Source organism: Coturnix japonica, chromosome 9 (genome assembly GCF_054131305.1).
Source record: "Coturnix japonica strain WE chromosome 9, WE-NBRP24, whole genome shotgun sequence".
NCBI lineage: Eukaryota > Metazoa > Chordata > Aves > Galliformes > Phasianidae > Coturnix > Coturnix japonica.
In genome coordinates, this window is record NC_140671.1 from 12240734 (window position 1) to 12267315 (window position 26582).

Consider the following 26582-nt stretch of genomic DNA (forward strand, 5'->3'; position numbering starts at 1 on the left):
GATCTTAACCACAGCAGCTCCTGCCCCATAGATCTGACCCACATCAGCCCCACAGCAGCTCCTACACCATAGATCTGACCCACATCTGCCACACCGCAGCTCCTGCCCCATAGCTCTGACCCACATCTGCACCACAGCAGCTCCTCCCCATAGATCTGACCCACATCTGCAACACAGCAGCTCCTGCTCCATAAATCTGACCAACATCAGGCCCACATCTGTTCCTGCCCCATAGATCTGACCCACAGCAGCTCCTGCCCCATAGATCTAACCCACATCAGACCCACAGCAGCTCCTGCCCCATAGATCTGACCCACATCAGACCCACAGCAGCTGCTGACCCATAGATCTGACCCACATCTGCCCCACAGCAGCTCCTGCCCCATAGACCTGACACACATGTTCCCCACAGCATCTCCTGCCCCATAGATCTGACCCACAGCATCTCCTGCCCCACAGATCTGACCCCCATCAGCCCCACAACAGCTCCTGCCCCATAGGTCTAACCCACATCAGCCCCACAGCAGCTCCTGCTCCATAGATCTGACCCAAATCAGCCCCGCAGCAGCTCCTGCCCCATAGATCAGACCAACAGCAGCCCCACAGTAGCTCCTGCCCTAAGGATCTGAACCCCATCAGCCCCACAACATCTCCTGCCCCATAGATCTAACCCACATCAGCCCCACAGCAGCTCCTGCCCCATAGATCTGACACACATCATATGTAAAGCAGCTGCTGCCCAATAGATATGATCCACAGCAGCATCAGCCCCAAGGATCTGACCCACATCAGCCCCACAGCAACTCCTGGCCCATTGATCTGACCCACATCTGCCCCACAGCAGCTCCTGCCCCATAGATCTGACCCACATGTTCCTAAGAGCAGCTCCTGCCCCATAGATCTGACCCCCATCAGCCCCACTGCAGCTCCGGCCCCATAGATCTGAACCCCATCAGCCCCACAGTAGCTCCTGCCCCATAGATCTGACCCCCATCAGCCCCACAGTAGCTCCTGCCCCATAGATCTGAACCCCATCAGCCCCACAACAGCTCCTGCCCCATAAATCTAACCCACATCAGCCCCACAGCAGCTCCAGCCCCATAGATCTGACACACATCATATGTGAAGCAGCTGCTGCCCAGTAGATATGACCCACAACAGCTTCAGCCCCAAGGTTCTGACCCACATCAGCCCCACAGCAGCTCGTGCCCCATAGATCTGACCCACATCTGTCACACAGCAGTTCCTGCCCTATAGATCTGACCCACATCAGCCCCACAGCAGCTCCTGCCCCATAGATCTGACCCACATGTTCCCAAGAGCAGCTCTGCCCCATTGATTTGACCCACATCAGCCCCACAGTAGCTCCTGCCCCATAGATCTGACCCCCATCAGCCCCACAGCAGCTCCTGCCCCATAGATCTGACCTACATCATCTCCACTGCAGCTCCTGCCCCATAGATCTGACCCAAATCTGCCCCACAGCAGATCCTGCCAAATAGATCTTAACCACAGCAGCTCCTGCCCCATAGATCTGACCCACATCAGCCCCACAGCAGCTCCTACACCATAGATCTGACCCACATCTGCCACACAGCAGCACCTGCCCCATAGCTCTGACCCACATCTGCACCACAGCAGCTCCTCCCCATAGATCTGACCCACATCTGCAACACAGCAGCTCCTGCTCCATAAATCTGACCAACATCAGGCCCACATCTGTTCCTGCCCCATAGATCTGACCCACAGCAGCTCCTGCCCCATAGAACTGACCCACATCTGACCCACAGCAGCTGCTGACCCATAGATCTGACCCACATCTGCCCCACAGCAGCTCCTGCCCCATAGACCTGACACACATGTTCCCCACAGCATCTCCTGCCCCATAGATCTGACCCACAGCATCTCCTGCCCCATAGAGCTGACCCCCATCAGCCCCACAACAGCTCCTGCCCCATAGATCTAACCCACATCAGCCCCACAGCAGCTCCTGCCCCATAGATCTGACCAAAATCAGCCCCGCAGCAGCTCCTGCCCCATAGATCAGACCAACAGCAGCCCCACAGTAGCTCCTGCCCCATAGATCTGAACCCCATCAGCCCCACAACATCTCCTGCCCCATAGATCTAACCCACATCAGCCCCACAGCAGCTCCTGCCCCATAGATCTGACACACAGCATATGTAAAGCAGCTGCTGCCCAATAGATATGACCCACAGCAGCATCTGCCCCAAGGATCTGACCCACATCAGACCCACAGCAACTCCTGGCGCATAGATCTGACCCACATCTGCCCCACAGCAGCTCCTGCCCCATAGATCTGACCCACATGTTCCTAAGAGCAGCTCCTGCCCCATAGATCTGACCCCCATCAGCCCCACTGCAGCTCCGGCCCCATAGATCTGACACACATCATATGTAAAGCAGCTGCTGCCCAATAGATATGACCCACAACAGCTCCTGCCCCATAGATCTAACCCACAGCAGCCCCACAGCAGCTCCTGCCCCATAGATCTGACCCAAATCTGCCCCACAGCAGATCCTACACCATAGATCTGACCCACATCTCCCACACACTATCTCCTACCCCATAGATCTTACCCACTTCTGCCCCACAGCAGCTCCTGCCCCATAGCTCTGACCCACATCTGCACCACAGCAGCTCCTCCCCATAGATCTAAAACCCATCAGCCTCACAGCAGCTCATGCCCAATAGATATGCCCTATATCTGCCCCACATCAGCTCCTGCAACATAGATCTGACCCACATCTGCAGCACAGCAGCTCCTGCTCCAAAAATCTGACCAACATCAGGCCCACATCTGTTCCTGCCCCATAGATCTGACCCACAGCAGCTCCTGCCCCATAGATCTGACCCACATCAGACCCACAGCAGCTGCTGACCCATAGATCTTACCCACATCTGCCCCACAGCAGCTCCTGCCCCATAGACCTGACACACATGTTCCCCACAGCAGCGCCTGCCCCATAGATCTGACCCACAGCATCTCCTGCCCCATAGATCTAACCCACATCAGCCCCACAGCAGCTCCTGCCCCATAGATCTGACCCAAATCAGCCCCGCAGCAGCTCCTACCCCATAGATCAGACCAACATCAGCCCCACAGTAGCTCCTGCCCTAAGGATCTGACCCCCATCAGCCCCACAACAGCTCCTGCCCCATAGATCTAACCCACATCAGCCCCACAGCAGCTCCTGCCCCATAGATCTGACCTACATCATATGTAAAGCAGCTGCTGCCCAATAGATATGACCCACAGCAGCATCAGCCCCAAGGATCTGACCCACATCAGCCCCACAGCAACTCCTGCTTCATAGATCTGACCCACATCTGCCCCAAAGCATCTCCTGCCCCATAGATCTTTCCTACATCAGCCCCACAGCAGATCCTGCCCCATAGATCTGACCCACATATGTCGCACAGCAGCACCTGCCCCATAGATCTGACCCACATCTGTCGCACAGCAGCTCCTGCCCCATAGATCAGACCAACATCAGCCCCACAGTAGCTCCTGCCCCATAGATCTGACCCCCATCAGCCCCACAGTAGCTCCTGCCCCATAGATCTGAACCCCATCAGCCCCACAACAGCTCCTGCCCCATAAATCTAACCCACATCAGCCCCACAGCAGCTCCTGCCCCATAGATCTGACACACATCATATGTAAAGCAGCTGCTGCCCAGTAGATATGACCCACAGCAGCTTCAGCCCCAAGGATCTGACCCACATCAGCCCCACAGCAGCTCGTGCCCCATAGATCTGACCCACATCTGTCACACAGCAGCTCCTGCCCTATAGATCTGACCCACATCAGCCCCACAGCAGCTCCTGCCCCATAGATCTGACCCACATGTTCCCAAGAGCAGCTCTGCCCCATTGATTTGACCCACATCAGCCCCACAGTAGCTCCTGCCCCATAGATCTGACCCCCATCAGCCCCACAGCAGCTCCTGCCCCATAGATCTGACCTACATCATCTCCACTGCAGCTCCTGCCCCATAGATATGACCCAAATCTGCCCCACAGCAGATCCTGCCAAATAGATCTTAACCACAGCAGCTCCTGCCCCATAGATCTGACCCACATCAGCCCCACAGCAGCTCCTACACCATAGATCTGACCCACATCTGCCACACAGCAGCTCCTGACCCATAGCTCTGACCCACATCTGCACCACAGCAGCTCCTCCCCATAGATCTGACCCACATCTGCAACACAGCAGCTCCTGCTCCATAAATCTGACCAACATCAGGCCCACATCTGTTCCTGCCCCATAGATCTGACCCACAGCAGCTCCTGCCCCATAGATCTGACCCACATCAGACCCACAGCAGCTGCTGACCCATAGATCTGACCCACATCAGACCCACAGCAGCTGCTGACCCATAGATCTGACCCACATCTGCCCCACAGCAGCTCCTGCCCCATAGACCTGACACACATGTTCCCCACAGCATTTCCTGCCCCATAGATCTGACCCACAGCATCTCCTGCCCCATAGATCTGACCCCCATCAGCCCCACAACAGCTCCTGCCCCATAGATCTAACCCACATCAGCCCCACAGCAGCTCCTGCCCCATAGATCTGACCCTCATCTGTCGCACAGCATCTCCTGCCCCATAGATCAGACCAACATCAGCCCCACAGTAGCTCCTGCCCTAAGGATCTGACCCCCATCAGCCCCACAACAGCTCCTGCCCCATAGATCTAACCCACATCAGCCCCACAGCAGCTCCTGCCCCATAGATCTGACACACATCATATGTAAAGCAGCTGCTGCCCAATAGATATGACCCACAGCAGCATCAGCCCCAAGGATCTGACCCACATCAGCCCCACAGCAACTCCTGCCCCATAGATCTGACCAACATCTGCCCCAAAGCATCTCCTGCCCCATAGATCTTTCCCACATCAGCCCCACAGCAGATCCTGCCCCATAGATCTGACCCACATGTGTCGCACAGCAGCACCTGCCCCATAGATCTGACCCACATCTGTCGCACAGCAGCTCCTGCCCCATAGATCAGACCAACATCAGCCCCACAGTAGCTCCTGCCACATAGATCTGACCCCCATCAGCCCCACAGTAGCTCCTGCCCCATAGATCTGAACCCCATCAGCCCCACAACAGCTCCTGCCCCATAGATCTAACCCACATTAGCCCCACAGCAGCTCCGGCCCCATAGATCTGACACACATCATATGTAAAGCAGCTGCTGCCAAGTAGATATGACCCACAGCAGCTTCAGCCCCAAGGATCTGACCCACATCAGCCCCACAGCAGCTCCTGCCCTATAGATCTAACCCACATCAGCCCCACAGCAGCTCCTGCCCCATAGATCTGACCCACATGTTCCCATGAGCAGCTGTGCCCCATTGATTTGACCCACATCAGCCCCACAGTAGCTCCTGCCCCATAGATCTGACCCCCATCAGCCCCACTGCAGCTCCGGCCCCATAGATCTGACACACATCATATGTAAAGCAGCTGCTGCCCAATAGATATGACCCACAACAGCGCCTGCCCCATAGATCTAACCTACAGCAGCCCCACAGCAGCTCCTGCCCCATAGATCTGACCTACATCATCTCCACTGCAGCTCCTGCCCCATAGATCTGACCCAAATCATCCCCGCAGCAGATCCTGCCAAATAGATCTTAACCACAGCAGCTCCGGCCCCATAGATCTGACACACATCATATGTAAAGCAGCTGCTGCCCAATAGATATGACCCACAACAGCTCCTGCCCCATAGATCTAACCCACAGCAGCCCCACAGCAGCTCCTGCCCCATAGATCTGACCTACATCATCTCCACTGCAGCTCCTGCCCCATAGATCTGACCCAAATCATCCCCGCAGCAGCTCCTGCCTCATAGATCTGACCCACATCAGCCCCACAGCAGCTCCTACACCATAGATCTGACCCACATCTGCCACACAGCAGCTCCTGCCCCATAGCTCTGACCCACATCTGCACCACAGCAGCTCCTCCCCATAGATCTGACCCACATCTGCAACACAGCAGCTCCTGCTCCATAAATCTTACCAACATCAGGCCCCCATCTGTTCCTGCCCCATAGATCTGACCCACAGCAGCTCCTGCCCCATAGATCTAACCCACATCAGCCACACAGCAGCTCCTGCCCCATAGATCTGACACACATCATATGTAAAGCAGCTGCTGCCCAATAGATATGAAACACAGCAGCATCAGCCCCAGGGATCTGACCCACATCAGCCCCACAGCAACTCCTGCCCCATAGATCTGACCCACATCTGCCCCAAAGCATCTCCTGCCCCATAGATCTTTCCCACATCAGCCCCACAGCAGATCCTGCCCCATAGATCTGACCCACATATGTCGCACAGCAGCACCTGCCCCATAGATCTGACCCACATCTGTCGCACAGCAGCTCCTGCCCCATAGATCAGACCAACATCAGCCCCACAGTAGCTCCTGCCCCATAGATCTGAACCCCATCAGCCCCACAACAGCTCCTGCCCAATAGATCTAACCCACATCAGCCCCACAGCAGCTCCTGACCCATAGATCTGACACACATCATATGTAAAGCAGCTGCTGCCCAGTAGATATGACCCACAGCAGCTTCAGCCCCAAGGATCTGACCCACATCAGCCCCACAGCAGCTCCTGCCCCATAGATCTGACACACATCATATGTAAAGCAGCTGCTGCCCAGTAGATATGACCCACAGCAGCTTCAGCCCCAAGGATCTGACCCACATCAGCCCCACAGCAGCTCCTGCCCCATAGATCTGACCCACATCTGTCGCACAGCAGCTCCTGCCCTATAGATCTGACCCACATCATCCCCACAGCAGCTCCTGCCCCATAGATCTGACCCACATGTTCCCAAGAGCAGCTGTGCCCCATTGATTTGACCCACATCAGCCCCACAGTAGCTCCTCCCCCATAGATCTGACCCCCATCAGCCCCACTGCAGCTCCGGCCCCATAGATCTGACACACATCATATGTAAAGCAGCTGCTGCCCAATAGATATGACCCACAACAGCTCCTGCCCCATAGATCTAACCCACAGCAGCCCCACAGCAGCTCCTGCCCCATAGATCTGACCTACATCATCTCCACTGCAGCTCCTGCCCCATAGATCTGACCCAAATCTGCCCCACAGCAGATCCTGCCAAATAGATCTTAACCACAGCAGCTCCGGCCCCATAGATCTGACACACATCATATGTAAAGCAGCTGCTGCCCAATAGATATGACCCACAACAGCGCCTGCCCCATAGATCTAACCCACAGCAGCCCCACAGCAGCTCCTGCCCCATAGATCTGACCTACATCATCTCCACTGCAGCTCCTGCCCCATAGATCTGACCCAAATCAGCCCCGCAGCAGCTCCTGCCCCATAGATCTGACCCACATCAGCCCCACAGCAGCTCCTACACCATAGATCTGACCCACATCTGCCACACAGCAGCTCCTGCCCCATAGCTCTGACCCACATCTGCACCACAGCAGCTCCTCCCCATAGATCTGACCCACATCCGCAACTTATCAGCTGCTGCCCAATAGATATGACCCACAACAGGCCCCCATCTGTTCCTGCCCCATAGATCTGACCCACAGCAGCTCCTGCCTCATAGATCTAACCCACATCAGCACCACAGCAGCTCCTGCCCCATAGATCTGACACACATCATATGTAAAGCAGCTGCTGCCCAATAGATATGACCCACAGCAGCATCAGCCCCAAGGATCTGACCCACATCAGCCCCACAGCAACTCCTGCCCCATAGATCTGACCCACATCTGCCCCAAAGCATCTCCTGCCCCATAGATCTTTCCCACATCAGCCCCACAGCAGATCCTGCCCCATAGATCTGACCCACATATGTCGCACAGCAGCACCTGCCCCATAGATCTGACCCACATCTGTCGCACAGCAGCTCCTGCCCCATAGATCAGACCAACATCAGCCCCACAGTAGCTCCTGCCCCATAGATCTGACCCCCATCAGCCCCACAGTAGCTCCTGCCTCATAGATCTGAACCCCATCAACCCCACAACAGCTCCTGCCCCATAGATCTAACCCACAGCAGCCCCACAGCAGCTCCTGCCCCATAGATCTGACACACATCATATGTAAAGCAGCTGCTGCCCAGTAGATATGACCCACAGCAGCTTCAGCCCCAAGGATCTGACTCACATCAGCCCCACAGCAGCTCCTGCCCCATAGATCTGACCCACATCTGTCGCACAGCAGCTCCTGCCCTATAGATCTTACCCACATCAGCCCCACAGCAGCTCCTGCCCCATAGATTTGACCCACATGTTCCCAAGAGCAGCTCTGCCCCATTGATTTGACCCACATCAGCCCCACAGTACCTCCTGCCCCATAGATCTGACCCCCATCAGCCCCACTGCAGCTCCGACCCCATAGATCTGACACACATCATATGTAAAGCAGCTGCTGCCCAATAGATATGACCCACAACAGCTCCTGCCCCATAGATCTAACCCACAGCAGCCCCACAGCAGCTCCTGCCCCATAGATCTGACCTACATCATCTCCACTGCAGCTCCTGCCCCATAGATCTGTCCCAAATCTGCCCCACAGCAGATCCTGCCAAATAGATCTTAACCACAGCAGCTCCGGCCCCATAGATCTGACACACATCATATGTAAAGCAGCTGCTGCCCAATAGATATGACCCACAACAGCGCCTGCCCCATAGATCTAACCCACCGCAGCCCCACAGCAGCTCCTGCCCCATAGATCTGACCAAAATCAGCCCCGCAGCAGCTCCTGCCCCATAGATCAGACCAACATCAGCCCCACAGTAGCTCCTGCCCTAAGGATCTGACTCCCATCAGCCCCACAACAGCTCCTGCCCCATAGATCTAACCCACATCAGCCCCACAGCAGCTCCTGCCCCATAGATCTGACACACATCATATGTAAAGCAGCTGCTGCCCAATAGATATGACCCACAGCAGCATCAGCCCCAAGGATCTGACCCACAGAAGCCCCACAGCAACTCCTGCCCCATAGATCTGACCCAAATCAGCCCCGCAGCAGCTCCTGCCCCATAGATCTGAACCCCATCAGCCCCACAACAGCTCCTGCCCCATAGATCTAACCCACATTAGCCCCACAGCAGCTCCGGCCCCATAGATCTGACACACATCATATGTAAAGCAGCTGCTGCCAAGTAGATATGACCCACAGCTACTTCAGCCCCAAGGATCTGACCCACATCAGCCCCACAGCAGCTCCTGCCCCATAGATCTTACCCACATCAGCCCCACAGCAGCTCCTGCCCCATAGATCTGACCCACATGTTCCCAAGAGCAGCTCTGCCCCATTGATTTGACCCACATCAGCCCCACAGTAGCTCCTGCCCCATAGATCTGACCCCCATCAGCCCCACTGCAGCTCCGGCCCCATAGATCTGACACACATCATATGTAAAGCAGCTGCTGCCCAATAGATATGACCCACAACAGCTCCTGCCCCATAGATCTAACCCACAGCAGCCCCACAGCAGGTCCTGCCCCATAGATCTGACCTACATCATCTCCACTGCAGCTCCTGCCCCATAGATCTGACCCAAATCAGCCCCGCAGCAGCTCCTGCCCCATAGATCTGACCCACATCAGCCCCACAGCAGCTCCTACACCATAAATCTGACCCACATCTGCCACACAGCAGCTCCTGCCCCATAGCTCTGACCCACATCTGCACCACAGCATCTCCTCCCCATAGATCTGACACACATCTGCAACACAGCAGCTCCTGCTCCATAAATCTGACCAACATCAGGCCCCCATCTGTCCCTGCCCCATAGATCTGACCCACAGCAGCTCCTGCCCCATAGATCTAACCCACATCAGCCCCACAGCAGCTCCTGCCCCATAGATCTGACACACATCATATGTAAAGCAGCTGCTGCCCAATAGATATGACCCACAGCAGCATCAGCCCCAAGGATCTGACCCACATCAGCCCCACAGCAACTGCTGCCCCATAGATCTGACCCACATCTGCCCCAAAGCATCTCCTGCCCCATAGATCTTTCCCACCTAAGCCCCACAGCAGATCCTGCCCCATAGATCTGACCCACATATGTCGCACAGCAGCACCTGCCCCATAGATCTGACCCACATCTGTCGCACAGCAGCTCCTGCCCCATAGATCAGACCAACATCAGCCCCACAGCAGCTCCTGCCCCATAGATCAGACCAACATCAGCCCCACAGTAGCTCCTGCCCCATAGATCTGAACCCCATCAGCCCCACAATAGCTCCTGCCCAATAGATCTAACCCACATCAGCCCCACAGCAGCTCCTGACCCATAGATCTGACACACATCATATGTAAAGCAGCTGCTGCCCAGTAGATATGACCCACAGCAGCTTCAGCCCCAAGGATCTGACCCACATCAGCCCCACAGCAGCTCCTGCCCCATAGATCTGACCCACATCTGTCGCACAGCAGCTCCTGCCCTATAGATCTGACCCACATCATCCCCACAGCAGCTCCTGCCCCATAGATCTGACCCACATGTTCCCAAGAGCAGCTGTGCCCCATTGATTTGACCCACATCAGCCCCACAGTAGCTCCTCCCCCATAGATCTGACCCCCATCAGCCCCACTGCAGCTCCGGCCCCATAGATCTGACACACATCATATGTAAAGCAGCTGCTGCCCAATAGATATGACCCACAGCAGCTCCTGCCCCATAGATCTGACCTACATCATCTCCACTGCAGCTCCTGCCCCATAGATCAGACCCAAATCTGCCCCACAGCAGATCCTGCCAAATAGATCTTTACCACAGCAGCTCCGGCCCCATAGATCTGACACACATCATATGTAAAGCAGCTGCTGCCCAATAGATATGACCCACAACAGCGCCTGCCCCATAGATCTAACCCACAGCAGCCCCACAGCAGCTCCTGCCCCATAGATCTGACCTACATCATCTCCACTGCAGCTCCTGCCCCATAGATCTGACCCAAATCAGCCCCGCAGCAGCTCCTGCCCCATAGATCTGACCCACATCAGCCCCACAGCAGCTCCTACACCATAAATCTGACCCACATCTGCCACACAGCAGCTCCTGCCCCATAGCTCTGACCCACATCTGCACCACAGCATCTCCTCCCCATAGATCTGACACACATCTGCAACACAGCAGCTCCTGCTCCATAAATCTGACCAACATCAGGCCCCCATCTCTTCCTGCCCCATAGATCTGACCCACAGCAGCTCCTGCCCCATAGATCTAACCCACATCAGCCCCACAGCAGCTCCTGCCCCATAGATCTGACACACATCATATGTAAAGCTGCTGCTGCCCAATAGATATGACCCACAGCAGCATCAGCCCCAAGGATCTGACCCACATCAGCCCCACAGCAACTCCTGCCCCATAGATCTGACCCACATCTGCCCCAAAGCATCTCCTGCACCATAGATCTTTCCCACATCAGCCCCACAGCAGATCCTGCCCCATAGATCTGACCCACATATGTCGCACAGCAGCACCTGCCCCATAGATCTGACCCACAACTGTCGCACAGCAGCTCCTGCCCCATAGATCAGACAAAGATCAGCCCCACAGTAGCTCCTGCCCCATAGATCAGACCAACATCAGCCCCACAGTAGCTCCTGCCCCATAGATCTGAACCCCATCAGCCCCACAACAGCTCCTGCCCCATAGATCTAACCCACAGCAGCCCCACAGCAGCTCCTGCCCCATAGATCTGACACACATCATATGTAAAGCAGCTGCTGCCCAGTAGATATGACCCACAGCAGCTTCAGCCCCAAGGATCTGACCCACATCAGCCCCACAGCAGCTCCTGCCCCATAGATCTGACCCACATCTGTCGCACAGCAGCTCCTGCCCTATAGATCTTACCCACATCAGCCCCATAGCAGCTCCTGCCCCATAGATTTGACCCACATGTTCCCAAGAGCAGCTATGCCCCATTGATTTGACCCACATCAGCCCCACAGTAGCTCCTGCCCCATAGATCTGACCCACATCAGCCCCACTGCAGCTCCGGCCCCATAGATCTGACACACATCATATGTAAAGCAGCTGCTGCCCAATAGATATGACCCACAACAGCTCCTGCCCCATAGATCTAACCCACAGCAGCCCCACAGCAGCTCCTGCCCAATAGATCTGACCTACATCATCTCCACTGCAGCTCCTGCCCCATAGATCTGACCCAAATCTGCCCCACAGCAGATCCTGCCAAATAGATCTTAACCACAGCAGCTCCGGCCCCATAGATCTGACACACATCATATGTAAAGCAGCTGCTGCCCAATAGATATGACCCACAACAGCGCCTGCCCCATAGATCTAACCCACAGCAGCCCCACAGCAGCTCCTGCCCCATAGATCTGACCTACATCATCTCCACTGCAGCTCCTGCCCCATAGATCTGACCCAAATCAGCCCCGCAGCAGCTCCTGCCCCATAGATCTGACCCACATCAGCCCCACAGCAGCTCCTACACCATAGATCTGACCCACATCTGCCACACAGCAGCTCCTGCCCCATAGCTCTGACCCACATCTGCACCACAGCAGCTCCTCCCCATAGATCTGACCCACATCCGCAACTTATCAGCTGCTGCCCAATAGATATGACCCACAACAGGCCCCCATCTGTTCCTGCCCCATAGATCTGACCCACAGCAGCTCCTGCCTCATAGATCTAACCCACATCAGCACCACAGCAGCTCCTGCCCCATAGATCTGACACACATCATATGTAAAGCAGCTGCTGCCCAATAGATATGACCCACAGCAGCATCAGCCCCAAGGATCTGACCCACATCAGCCCCACAGCAACTCCTGCCCCATAGATCTGACCCAAATCAGCCCCGCAGCAGCTCCTGCCCCATAGATCTGAACCCCATCAGCCCCACAACAGCTCCTGCCCCATAGATCTAACCCACATTAGCCCCACAGCAGCTCCGGCCCCATAGATCTGACACACATCATATGTAAAGCAGCTGCTGCCAAGTAGATATGACCCACAGCAGCTTCAGCCCCAAGGATCTGACCCACATCAGCCCCACAGCAGCTCCTGCCCCATAGATCTGACCCACATGTTCCCAAGAGCAGCTGTGCCCCATTGATTTGACCCACATCAGCCCCACAGTAGCTCCTGCCCCATAGATCTGACCCCCATCAGCCCCACTGCAGCTCCGGCCCCATAGATCTGACACACATCATATGTAAAGCAGCTGCTGCCCAATAGATATGACCCACAACAGCTCCTGCCCCATAGATCTAACCCACAGCAGCCCCACAGCAGCTCCTGCCCCATAGATCTGACCTACATCATCTCCACTGCAGCTCCAGCCCCATAGATCTGACCCAAATCATCCCCGCAGCAGCTCCTGCCCCATAGATCTGACCCACATCAGCCCCACAGCAGCTCCTACACCATAAATCTGACCCACATCTGCCACACAGCAGCTCCTGCCCCATAGCTCTGACCCACATCTGCACCACAGCATCTCCTCCCCATAGATCTGACACACATCTGCAACACAGCAGCTCCTGCTCCATAAATCTGACCAACATCAGGCCCCCATCTGTCCCTGCCCCATAGATCTGACCCACAGCAGCTCCTGCCCCATAGATCTAACCCACATCAGCCCCACAGCAGCTCCTGCCCCATAGATCTGACACACATCATATGTAAAGCAGCTGCTGCCCAATAGATATGACCCACAGCAGCATCAGCCCCAAGGATCTGACCCACATCAGCCCCGCAGCAACTGCTGCCCCATAGATCTGACCCACATCTGCCCCAAAGCATCTCCTGCCCCATAGATCTTTCCCACCTAAGCCCCACAGCAGATCCTGCCCCATAGATCTGACCCACATATGTCGCACAGCAGCACCTGCCCCATAGATCTGACCCACATCTGTCGCACAGCAGCTCCTGCCCCATAGATCAGACCAACATCAGCCCCACAGTAGCTCCTGCCCCATAGATCTGACCCCCATCAGCCCCACAGTAGCTCCTGCCCCATAGATCTGAACCCCATCAGCCCCACAACAGCTCCTGCTTCATAGATCTAACCCACAGCAGCCCCACAGCAGCTCCTGCCCCATAGATCTGACACACATCATATGTAAAGCAGCTGCTGCCCAGTAGATATGACCCACAGCAGCTTCAGCCCCAAGGATCTGACTCACATCAGCCCCACAGCAGCTCCTGCCCCATAGATCTGACCCACATCTGTCGCACAGCAGCTCCTGCCCTATAGATCTTACCCACATCAGACCCACAGCAGCTCCTGCCCCATAGATTTGACCCACATGTTCCCAAGAGCAGCTCTGCCCCATTGATTTGACCCACATCAGCCACACAGTAGCTCCTGCCACATAGATCTGACCCCCATCAGCCCCACTGCAGCTCCGACCCCATAGATCTGACACACATCATATGTAAAGCAGCTGCTGCCCAATAGATATGACCCACAACAGCTCCTGCCCCATAGATCTGACTCACAGCAGCCCCACAGCAGCTCCTGCCCCATAGATCTGACCTACATCATCTCCACTGCAGCTCCTGCCCCATAGATCTGACCCAAATCAGCCCCGCAGCAGCTCCTGCCCCATAGATCTGACCCACATCAGGCCCACAGCAGCTCCTACACCATAGATCTGACCCACATCTGCAACACAGCAGCTCCTGCCCCATAGCTCTGACCCACATCTGCACCACAGCAGCTCCTCCCCATAGATCTGACCCACATCTGCAACACAGCAGCTCCTGCTCCATAAATCTGACCAACATCAGGCCCCCATCTGTTCCTGCCCCATAGATCTGACCCACAGCAGCTCCTGCCCCATAGATCTGACCCACATCAGATCCACAGCAGCTGCTGACCAACTGATCATACCCACATCAGACCCACAGCAGCTGCTGACCCATAGATCTGACCCACATCTGCCCCACAGCAGCTCCTGCCCCATAGACCTGACACACGTGTTCCCCACAGCAGCTCCTGCCCCATAGATCTGACCCACAGCATCTCCTGCCCCATAGATCTGACCCCCATCAGCCCCACAACAGATCCTGCCCCATAGATCTAACCCACATCAGCCCCACAGCAGCTCCTGCCCCATAGATCTGACCCAAATCTGCCCCGCAGCAGCTCCTGCTCCGTAGATCAGACCAACATTAGCCCCACAGTAGCTCCTGCCCCATAGATCTGACCCCCATCAGCCCCACAACAGCTCCTGCCCCATAGATCTAACCCACATCAGCCCCACAGCAGCTCCTGCCCCATAGATCTGACACACATCATATGTAAAGCAGCTGCTGCCCAGTAGATATGACCCACAGCAGCTTCAGCCCCAAGGATCTGACCCACATAAGCCCCACAGCAGCTCCTGCCCCATAGATCTGACCCAAATCAGCCCCGCATCAGCTCCTGCCCCATAGATCAGACCAACTTAAGCCCCACAGTAGCTCCTGCCCCATAGATCTGACACACATCATATGTAAAGCAGCTGCTGCCCAATAGATATGACCCACAGCAGCTTCAGCCCCAAGGATCTGACCCACATCAGCCCCACAGCAACTCCTGCCCCATAGATCTGACCCACATCTGCCCCAAAGCATCTCCTGCCCCATAGATCTTTCCCACATCAGCCCCACAGCAGCTCCTGCCCCATAGATCTGACCCACATCAGCCCCACAGCAACTCCTACACCATAGATCTGACCCACATCTGCCACACAGCAGCTCTTGCCCCATAGCTCTGACCCACATCTGCACCACAGCAGCTCCTCCCCATAGATCTAACACCCATCAGCCTCACAGCAGCTCCTGCCCCATAGATAAGCCCTACATCTGCCCCACAGCAACTCCTGCACCATAGATCTGACCCACATCTGCCCCAAAGCATCTCCTGCCCCATAGATCTTTCCCACATCAGCCCCACAGCAGATCCTGCCCCATAGATCTGACCCACATATGTCGCACAGCAGCACCTGCCCCATAGATCTGACCCACATCTGCACCACAGCAGCTCCTCCCCATAGATCTGACCCCCATCAGCCTCACAGCATCTCCTGCACCATAGATCTGACCCACATCTACAACACAGCAGCTCCTGCTCCATATATCTGACCAACATCAGGACCACATCTGTTCCTGCCCCATAGATCTGACCCACAGCAGCTCCTGCCCCATAGATATGACCCACATCAGCCCCACAACAGCTCCTGCCCCATAGATCTAAACCACATCAGCCCCACAGCAGCTCCTGCCCCATATATCTGACACACATCATATGTAAAGCAGCTGCTGCCCAATAGATATGACCCACAGCAGCTTCAGCCCCAAGGATCTGACCCACATCAGCCCCACAGCAACTCCTGCCCCATAGATCTGACCCACATCTGCCACACAACAGCTCCTGCCCCATAGATCTAACCAACATCAGCCCCACAGCAGCTCCTGCCCCATAGATCTGACACACAGCATCTCCTGCCCCATAGATCTGACCCCCATCAGCCCCACAACAGCTCCTGCCCCATAGATCTAACCCACATCAGCCCCACAGCAGCTCCTGCCCCATAGATCTGACCAACATCAGCCCCACAGTAGCTCCTGCTCTAAGGATCTGACCCCCATCAGCCCCACAACAGCTCCTGCCCCATAGATCTAACCCACATCAGCCCCACAGCAGCTCCTGCCCCATAGATCTGACACACATCATATGTAAAGCAGCTGCTGCCCAATAGATATGACCCACAGCAGCTCCTGCCCCAAGGATCTGACCCACATCAGCCCCACAGCAACTCCTGCCCCATAGATCTGACCCACATCTGCCCCAAAGCATCTCCTGCCCCATAGATCTTTCCCAAATCAGCCCCGCAGCAGCTCCTGCCCCATAGATCAGACCAACATCAGCCCCACAGTAGCTCCTGCCTCATAGATCTGACCCCCATCAGCCCCACAACAGCTCCTGCCCCATAGATCTAACCCACATCAGCCCCACAGCAGCTCCTGCCCCACAGATCTGACACACATCATATGTAAAGCAGCTGCTGCCCAGTAGATATGACCCACAGCAGCTTCAGCCCCAAGGATCTGACCCACGTCAGCCCCACAGCAGCTCCTGCCCCATAGATCTGACCCACATCTGTCGCACAGCAGCTCCTGCCCTATAGATCTGACCCACATCAGCCCCACAGCAGCTCCTGCCCCATAGATCTGACCCACATGTTCCCAAGAGCAGCTCTGCCCCATTGATTTGACCCCCATCAGCCCCACTGCAGCTGAGGCTCCATAGATCTGACACACATCATATGTAAAGCAGCTGCTGCCCAATAGATATGACCCACAACAGCTCCTGCCCCATAGATCTAACCCACAGCAGCCCCACAGCAGCTCCTGCCCCATAGATCTGACGTACAACATCTCCACTGCAGCTCCTGCCCCATCGATCTGACCCAAATCTGCCCCACAGCAGATCCTGCAAAATAGATCTTAACCACAGCAGCTCCTGCCCCATAGATCTGACCCACATCAGCCCCACAGCAGCTCCTACACCATAGATCTGACCCACATCTGCCACACAGTAGCTCCTGCCCCATAGCTCTGACCCACATCTGCACCACAGCAGCTCCTCCCCATAGATCTAACACCCATCAGCCTCACAGCATCTCCTGCCCCATAGATAAGCCCTACATCTGCCCCACTGCAGCTCCTGCACCATAGATCTAACCCACATCAGCCCCACAGCAGCTCCTGCCCCATAGATCTGACCCAAATCTGCCCCGCAGCAGCTCCTGCCCCATAGATCAGACTAACATCAGCCCCACAGTAGCTCCTGCCCTAAGGATCTGACCCCCATCAGCCCCACAACAGCTCCTGCCCCATAGATCTAAACCACATCAGCCCCACAGCAGCTCCTGCCCCATAGATCTGACAAACATCATATGTAAAGCAGCTGCTGCCCAATAGATATGACCCACAGCAGCTTCAGCCCCAAGGATCTGACCCACATCAGCCCCACAGCAACTCCTGCCCCATAGTTCTGACCCACATCTGCCCCAAAGCATCTCCTGCCCCATAGATCTTTCCCACATCAGCCCCACAGCAGATCCTGCCCCATAGATCTGACCCACATATGTCGCATAGCAGCACCTGCCCCATAGATCTGACCCACATCTGTCGCACAGCAGCTCCTGCCCCATAGATCAGACCAACATCAGCCCCAAAGTAGCTCCTGCCCCATAGATCTGACCCCCATCAGCCCCACAGTAGCTCCTGCCCCATAGATCTGACCCCCATCAGCCCCACAACAGCTCCTGCCCCATAGATCTGACCCACATCAGCCCCACAGCAGCTCCTGCCCCATAGATCTGACACACATCATATGTAAAGCAGCTGCTGCCCAATAGATATGACCCACAGCAGCTTCAGCCCCAAGGATCTGACCCACATCAGCTCCACAGCAGCTCCTGCCCCATAGATCTGACCCACATCTGTCGCACAGCAGCTCCTGCCCTATAGTTCTGACCCACATCAGCCCCACAGCAGCTCCTGCCCCATAGATCTGACCCACATGTTCCCAAGAGCAGCTCTGCCCCATTGATTTGACCCACATCAGCCCCACAGTAGCTCCTGCCCCATAGATCTGACCCCCATCAGCCCCACTGCAGCTCCGGCCCCATAGATCTGACACACATCATATGTAAAGCAGCTGCTGCCCAATAGATATGACCCACAACAGCTCCTGCCCCATAGATCTAACCCACAGCAGCCCCACAGATGCTCCTGCCCCATTGATCTGACGTACATCATCTCCACTGCAGCTCCTGCCCCATAGATCTGACCCAAATCTGCCCCACAGCAGCTCCTGCCAAATAGATCTTAACCACAGCAGCTCCTGCCCCATAGATCTGACCCACATAAGACCCACAGCAGCTGCTGACCCATAGATCTGACCCACATCTGCCCCACAGCAGCTCCTGCCCCATAGACCTGACACACGTGTTCCCCACAGCAGCTCCTGCCCCATAGATCTGACCCACAGCATCTCCTGCCCCATAGATCTGACCCACAGCATCTCCTGCCCCATAGATCTGACCCCCATCAGCCCCACAACAGATCCTGCCCCATAGATCTAACCCACATCAGCCCCACAGCAGCTCCTGCCCCATAGATCTGACCCAAATCAGCCCCGCAGCAGCTCCTGCTCCGTAGATCAGACCAACATTAGCCCCACAGTAGCTCCTGCCCCATAGATCTGACCCCCATCAGCCCCACAACAGATCCTGCCCCATAGATCTAACCCACATCAGCCCCACAGCAGCTCCTGCCCCATAGATCTGACACACATCATATGTAAAGCAGCTGCTGCCCAGTAGATATGACCCACAGCAGCTTCAGCCCCAAGGATCTGACCCACATCAGCCCCACAGCAGCTCCTGCCCCATAGATCTGACCCAAATCAGCCCCGCATCAGCTCCTGCCCCATAGATCAGACCAACTTAAGCCCCACAGTAGCTCCTGCCCCATAGATCTGACACACATCATATGTAAAGCAGCTGCTGCCCAATAGATATGACCCACAGCAGCTTCAGCCCCAAGGATCTGACCCACATCAGCCCCACAGCAACTCCTGCCCCATAGATCTGACCCACATCTGCCCCAAAGCATCTCCTGCCCCATAGATCTTTCCCACATCAGCCCCACAGCAGCTCCTGCCCCATAGATCTGACCCATATCAGCCCCACAGCAACTCCTACACCATAGATCTGACCCACATCTGCCACACAGGAGCTCCTGCCCCATAGCTCTGACCCACATCTGCACCACAGCAGCTCCTCCCCATAGATCTAACACCCATCAGCCTCACAGCAGCTCCTGCCCCATAGATAAGCCCTACATCTGCCCCACAGCAACTCCTGCACCATAGATCTGACCCACATCTGCCCCAAAGCATCTCCTGCCCCATAGATCTTTCCCACATCAGCCCCACAGCAGATCCTGCCCCATAGATCTGACCCACATATGTCGCACAGCAGCACCTGCCCCATAGATCTGACCCACATCTGCACCACAGCAGCTCCTCCCCATAGATCTGACCCCCATCAGCCTCACAGCATCTCCTGCCCCATAGATATGCCCTACATCTGCCCCACAGCAGCTCCTGCACCATAGATCTGACCCACATCTACAACACAGCAGCTCCTGCTCCATATATCTGACCAACATCAGGCCCACGTCTGTTCCTCCCCCATAGATCTGACCCACAGCAGCTCCTGCCCCATAGATCTAAACCACATCAGCCCCACAGCAGCTCCTGCCCCATAGATCTGACACACATCATATGTAAAGCAGCTGCTGCCCAATAGATATGACCCACAGCAGCTTCAGCCCCAAGGATCTGACCCACAGCAGCCCCACAGCAACTCCTGCCCCATAGATCTGACCCACATCTGCCCCAAAGCATTTCCTGCCCCATAGATCTTTCCCACATCTGCCCCACAGCTGATCCTGCCCCATAGATCTGACCCACATATGTCGCATAGCAGCACCTGCCCCATAGATCTGACCCACATGTGTCGCACAGCAGCTCCTGCCCCATAGATCAGACCAACATCAGCCCCACAGTAGGTCCTGCCCCATAGATCTGACCCCCATCAGCCCCACAGTAGCTCCTGCCCCATAGATCTGACACCCATCAGCCCCACAACAGCTCCTGCCCCATAGATATGACCCACATCAGCCCCACAGCAGCTCCTGCCCCATAGATCTGACACACATCATATGTAAAGCAGCTGCTGCCCAATAGATATGACCCACAGCAGCTTCAGCCCCAAGGATCTGACCCACATCAGCTCCACAGCAGCTCCTGCCCCATAGATCTGACCCACATCTGTCGCACAGCAGCTCCTGCCCTATAGATCTGACCCACATCAGCCCCACAGCAGCTCCTGCCCCATAGATCTGACCCACATGTTCCCAAGAGCAGCTCTGCCCCATTGATTTGACCCACATCAGCCCCACAGTAGCTCCTGCCCCATAGATCTGACCCCCATCAGCCCCACTGCAGCTTAGGCCCCATAGATCTGACACACATCATATGTAAAGCAGCTGCTGCCCAATAGATATGACCCACAACAGCTCCTGCCCCATAGATCTAACCCACAGCAGCCCCACAGATGCTCCTGCCCCATAGATCTGACCTACATCATCTCCACTGCAGCTCCTGCCCCATAGATCTGACCCAAATCTGCCCCACAGCAGCTCCTGCCAAATAGATCTTAACCACAGCAGCTCCTGCCCCATAGATCTGACCCACATCAGCCCCACAGCAGCTCCTGCCCCATAGATCTGACCCACATCAGACCCACAGCAGCTGCTGACCCATAGATCTGACCCACATCAGACCCACAGCAGCTGCTGACCCATAGATCTGACCCACATCTGCCCCACAGCAGCTCCTGCCCCATAGACCTAACACACGTGTTCCCCACAGCAGCTCCTGCCCCATAGATCTGACCCACAGCATCTCCTGCCCCATAGATCTGACCCCCATCAGCCCCACAACAGATCCTGCCCCATAGATCTAACCCACATCAGCCCCACAGCAGCTCCTGCCCCATAGATCTGACCCACATCTGCACCACAGCAGCTCCTGCTCCGTAGATCAGACCAACATTAGCCCCACAGTAGCTCCTGCCCCATAGATCTGACCCCCATCAGCCCCACAACAGCTCCTGCCCCATAGATCTAACCCACATCAGCCCCACAGCAGCTCCTGCCCCATAGATCTGACACACATCATATGTAAAGCAGCTGCTGCCCAGTAGATATGACCCACAGCAGCTTCAGCCCCAAGGATCTGACCCACATCAGCCCCACAGCAACTCCTGCCCCATAGATCTGACCCACATCTGCCCCAAAGCATCTCCTGCCCCATAGATCTTTCCCACATCAGCCCCACAGCAGCTCCTGCCCCATAGATCTGACCCACATCAGCCCCACAGCAACTCCTACACCATAGATCTGACCCACATCTGCCACACAGCAGCTCCTGCCCCATAGCTCTGACCCACATCTGCACCACAGCAGCTCCTCCCCATAGATCTGACACCCATCAGCCTCACAGCATCTCCTGCCCCATAGATAAGCCCTACATCTGCCCCACAGCAGCTCCTGCACCATAGATCTAACCCACATCAGCCCCACAGCAGCTCCTGCCCCATAGATCTGACCCAAATCTGCCCCGCAGCAGCTCCTGCCCCATAGATCAGACTAACATCAGCCCCACAGTAGCTCCTGCCCTAAGGATCTGACCCCCATCAGCCCCACAACAGCTCCTGCCCCATAGATCTAAACCACATCAGCCCCACAGCAGCTCCTGCCCCATAGATCTGACACACATCATATGTAAAGCAGCTGCTGCCCAATAGATATGACCAACAGCAGCTTCAGCCCAAAGGATCTGACCCACAGCAGCCCCACAGCAACTCCTGCCCCATAGATCTGACCCACATCTGCCCCAAAGCATCTCCTGCCCCATAGATCTTTCCCACATCAGCCCCACAGCAGATCCTGCCCCATAGATCTGACCCACATATGTCGCACAGCAGCACCTGCCCCATAGATCTGACCCACATCTGTCGCACATCAGCTCCTGCCCCATAGATCAGACCAACATCAGCCCCACAGTAGCACCTGCCCCATAGATCTGACCCCCATCAGCCCCACAGTAGCTCCTGCCCCATAGATCTGACCCCCATCAGCCCCACAACAGCTTCTGCCCCATAGATCTAACCCACATCAGCCCCACAGCAGCTCCTGCCCCATATATCTGACACACATCATATGTAAAGCAGCTGCTGCCCAATAGATATGACCCACAGCAGCTTCAGCCCCAAGGATCTGACCCACATCAGCTCCACAGCAGCTCCTGCCCCATAGATCTGACCCACATCTGTCGCACAGCAGCTCCTGCCCTATAGATCTGACCCACATCAGCCCCACAGCAGCTCCTGCCCCATAGATCTGACCCACATGTTCCCAAGAGCAGCTCTGCCCCATTGATTTGACCCACATCAGCCCCACAGTAGCTCCTGCCCCATAGATCTGACCCCCATCAGCCCCACTGCAGCTCCGGCCCCATAGATCTGACACACATCATATGTAAAGCAGCTGCTGCCCAATAGATATGACCCACAACAGCTCCTGCCCCATAGATCTAATCCACAGCAGCCCCACAGATGCTCCTGCCCCATAGATCTGATCTACATCATCTCCACTGCAGTTCCTGCCCCATAGATCTGACACAAATCTGCCCCACAGCAGCTCCTGCCAAATAGATCTTAACCACAGCAGCTCCTGCCCCATAGATCTGACCCACATCAGCCCCACAGCAGCTCCTACACCATAGATCTGTCCCACATCTGCCACACAGCAGCTCCTGCCCCATAGCTCTGACCCACATCTGCACCACAGCAGCTCCTCCCCATAGATCTGACCCACATGTGCAACACAGCAGCTCCTGCTCCATAAATCTGACCAACATCAGGCCCACATCTGTTCCTGCCCCATAGATCTGACCCACAGCAGCTCCTGCCCCATAGATCTGACCCACATCAGACCCACAGCAGCTGCTGACCCATAGATCTGACCCACATCTGCCCCACAGCAGCTCCTGCCCCATAGACCTGACACATGTGTTCCCCACAGCAGCTCCTGCCCCATAGATCTGACCCACAGCATCTCCTGCCCCATAGATCTGACCCACAGCATCTCCTGCCCCATAGATCTGACCCCCATCAGCCCCACAACAGATCCTGCCCCATAGATCTAACCCACATCAGCCCCACAGCAGCTCCTGCCCCATAGATCTGACCCAAATCAGCCCCGCAGCAGCTCCTGCTCCGTAGATCAGACCAACATTAGCCCCACAGTAGCTCCTGCACCATAGATCTGACCCCCATCAGCCCCACAACAGCTCCTGCCCCATAGATCTTTCCCACATCAGCCCCACAGCAGCTCCTGCCCCATAGATCTGACACACATCATATGTAAAGCAGCTGCTGCCCAGTAGATATGACCCACAGCAGCTTCAGCCCCAAGGATCTGACCCACATCAGCCCCACAGCAGCTCCTGCCCAATAGATCTGACCCAAATCAGCCCCGCATCAGCTCCTGCCTTATAGATCAGACCAACTTAAGCCCCACAGTAGCTCCTGCCCCATAGATCTGACACACATCTGCCCCAAAGCATCTCCTGCCCCATATATCTTTCCCACATCACCCCACAGCAGCTCCTGCCCCATAGATCTGACACACATCATATGTAAAGCAGCTGCTGCCCAACAGATATGACCCACAGCAGCTTCAGCCCCAAGGATCTGACCCACATCAGACCCACAGCAGCTCCTGCCCCATAGATCTGACCCACAACTGTCGCACAGCATCTCCTGCCCTATAGATCTGACCCACATCTGCCCCACAGCAGATCCTGCCCCATATCTATGACCCACATATGTCGCACAGCAGCACCTGCCCCATAGATCTGACCCACATCTGTCGCACAGCAGCTCCTGCCCCATAGATCAGACCAACATCAGCCCCACAGTAGCTCCTGCCCCATAGATCTGACCCCCATAAGCCCCACAGTAGCTCCTGCCCCATAGATCTGACCTACATCAGCCCCACAGCAGCTCCTGCCCCGTAGATCTGACACACATCATATGTAAAGCAGCTGCTGCCCAATAGATATGACCCACAGCAGCTTCAGCCCCAAGGATCTGACCCACATCAGCTCCACAGCAGCTCCTGCCCCATAGATCTGACCCACATCTGTCGCACAGCAGCTCCTGCCCTATAGATCTGACCCACAACAGCCCCACAGCAGCTCCTGCCCCATAGATCTGACCCACATGTTCCCAAGAGCAGCTCTGCCCCATTGATTTGACCCACGTCAGCCCCACAGTAGCTCCTGCCCCATAGATTTGACCCCCATCAGCCCCACTGCAGCTCCGGCCCCATAGATCTTACATACCTCATATGTAAAGCAGTTGCTGCCCAATAGATATGACCCACAACAGCAGCTTCAGCCCCAAGGATCTGACCCACATCAGCCCCACAGCAGCTCCTGCCCCATAGATCTGACCCACATCAGACCCACAGCAGCTGCTGACCTATAGATCTGACCCACATCTGCCCAACAGCAGCTCCTGCCCCATAGACCTGACCCACATGTTCCCCACAGCAGCTCCTGCCCCATAGATCTGACCCACAGCATCTCCTGCTCCATAGATCTGACACCCATCAGCCCCACAACAGCTCCTGCCCCATAGATCTAACCCACATCAGCCCCACAGCAGCTCCTGTCTTATAGATCTGACCCAAATCAGCCCCGCAGCAGCTCCTGACCCATAGATCAGACCAACATCAGCCCCACAGTATCTCCTGCCCCATAGATCTGACCCCCATCAGCCCCACAACAGCTCCTGCCCCATAGATCTGACGTACATCATCTCCACTGCAGCTCCTGCCCCATAGATCTGACCCAAATCTGCCCCACAGCAGATCCTACCAAATAGATCATAACCACAGCAGCTCCTGCCCCATATATCTGACCCACATCAGCCCCACAGCAGTTCCTACACCATAGATCTGACCCACATCTGCCACACAGCAGCTCCTGCCCCATAGACCTGACCCACATGTTCCCCAGAGCAGCTCCTGCCCCATAGATCTGACCCACAGCATCTCCTGCCCCATAGATCTGACCCCCATCAGCCCCACAACAGCTCCTGCCCCATAGATCTGACCCAAATCAGCCCTGCAGCAGCTCCTGCTCCATAGATCAGACCAACATCAGCCCCACAGTAGCTCCTGCCCCATAGATCTGACCCAAATCAGCCCTGCAGCAGCTCCTGCCACATAGATCAGACCAACATCAGCCCCACAGTAGCTCCTGCTCTAAGGATCTGACCCACATCAGCCCCACAGCAGCTCCTGCCCCATAGATCTGACACACATCATATGTAAAGCAGCTGCTGCCCAATAGAAATTACCCACAGCAGCTTCAGCCCCAAGGATCTGACCCACATCAGCCCCACAGCAACTCCTGCCCCATAGATCTGACCCACATCTGTCGCACAGCAGCTCCTGCCCTATAGATCTGACCCACATCAGCCCCACAACAGCTCCTGCCCCATAGATCTGACCCAAATCTGCCCTGCAGCAGCTCCTGCCCCATAGATCAGACTAACATCAGCCCCACAGCAGCTCCTGCCACATAGATCTGACCCCCATCAGCCCCACAACAGCTCCTGCCCCATAGATCTAACCCACATCAGCCCCACAGCAGCTCCTGCCCCATATATCTGACACACATCATATGTAAAGCAGCTGCTGCCCAATAGATATGACCCACAGCAGCTTCAGCCCCAAGGATCTGACCCACAGCAGCCCCACAGCAACTCCTGCCCCATAGATCTGACCCACATCTGCCCTAAAGCTTCTCCTGCCCC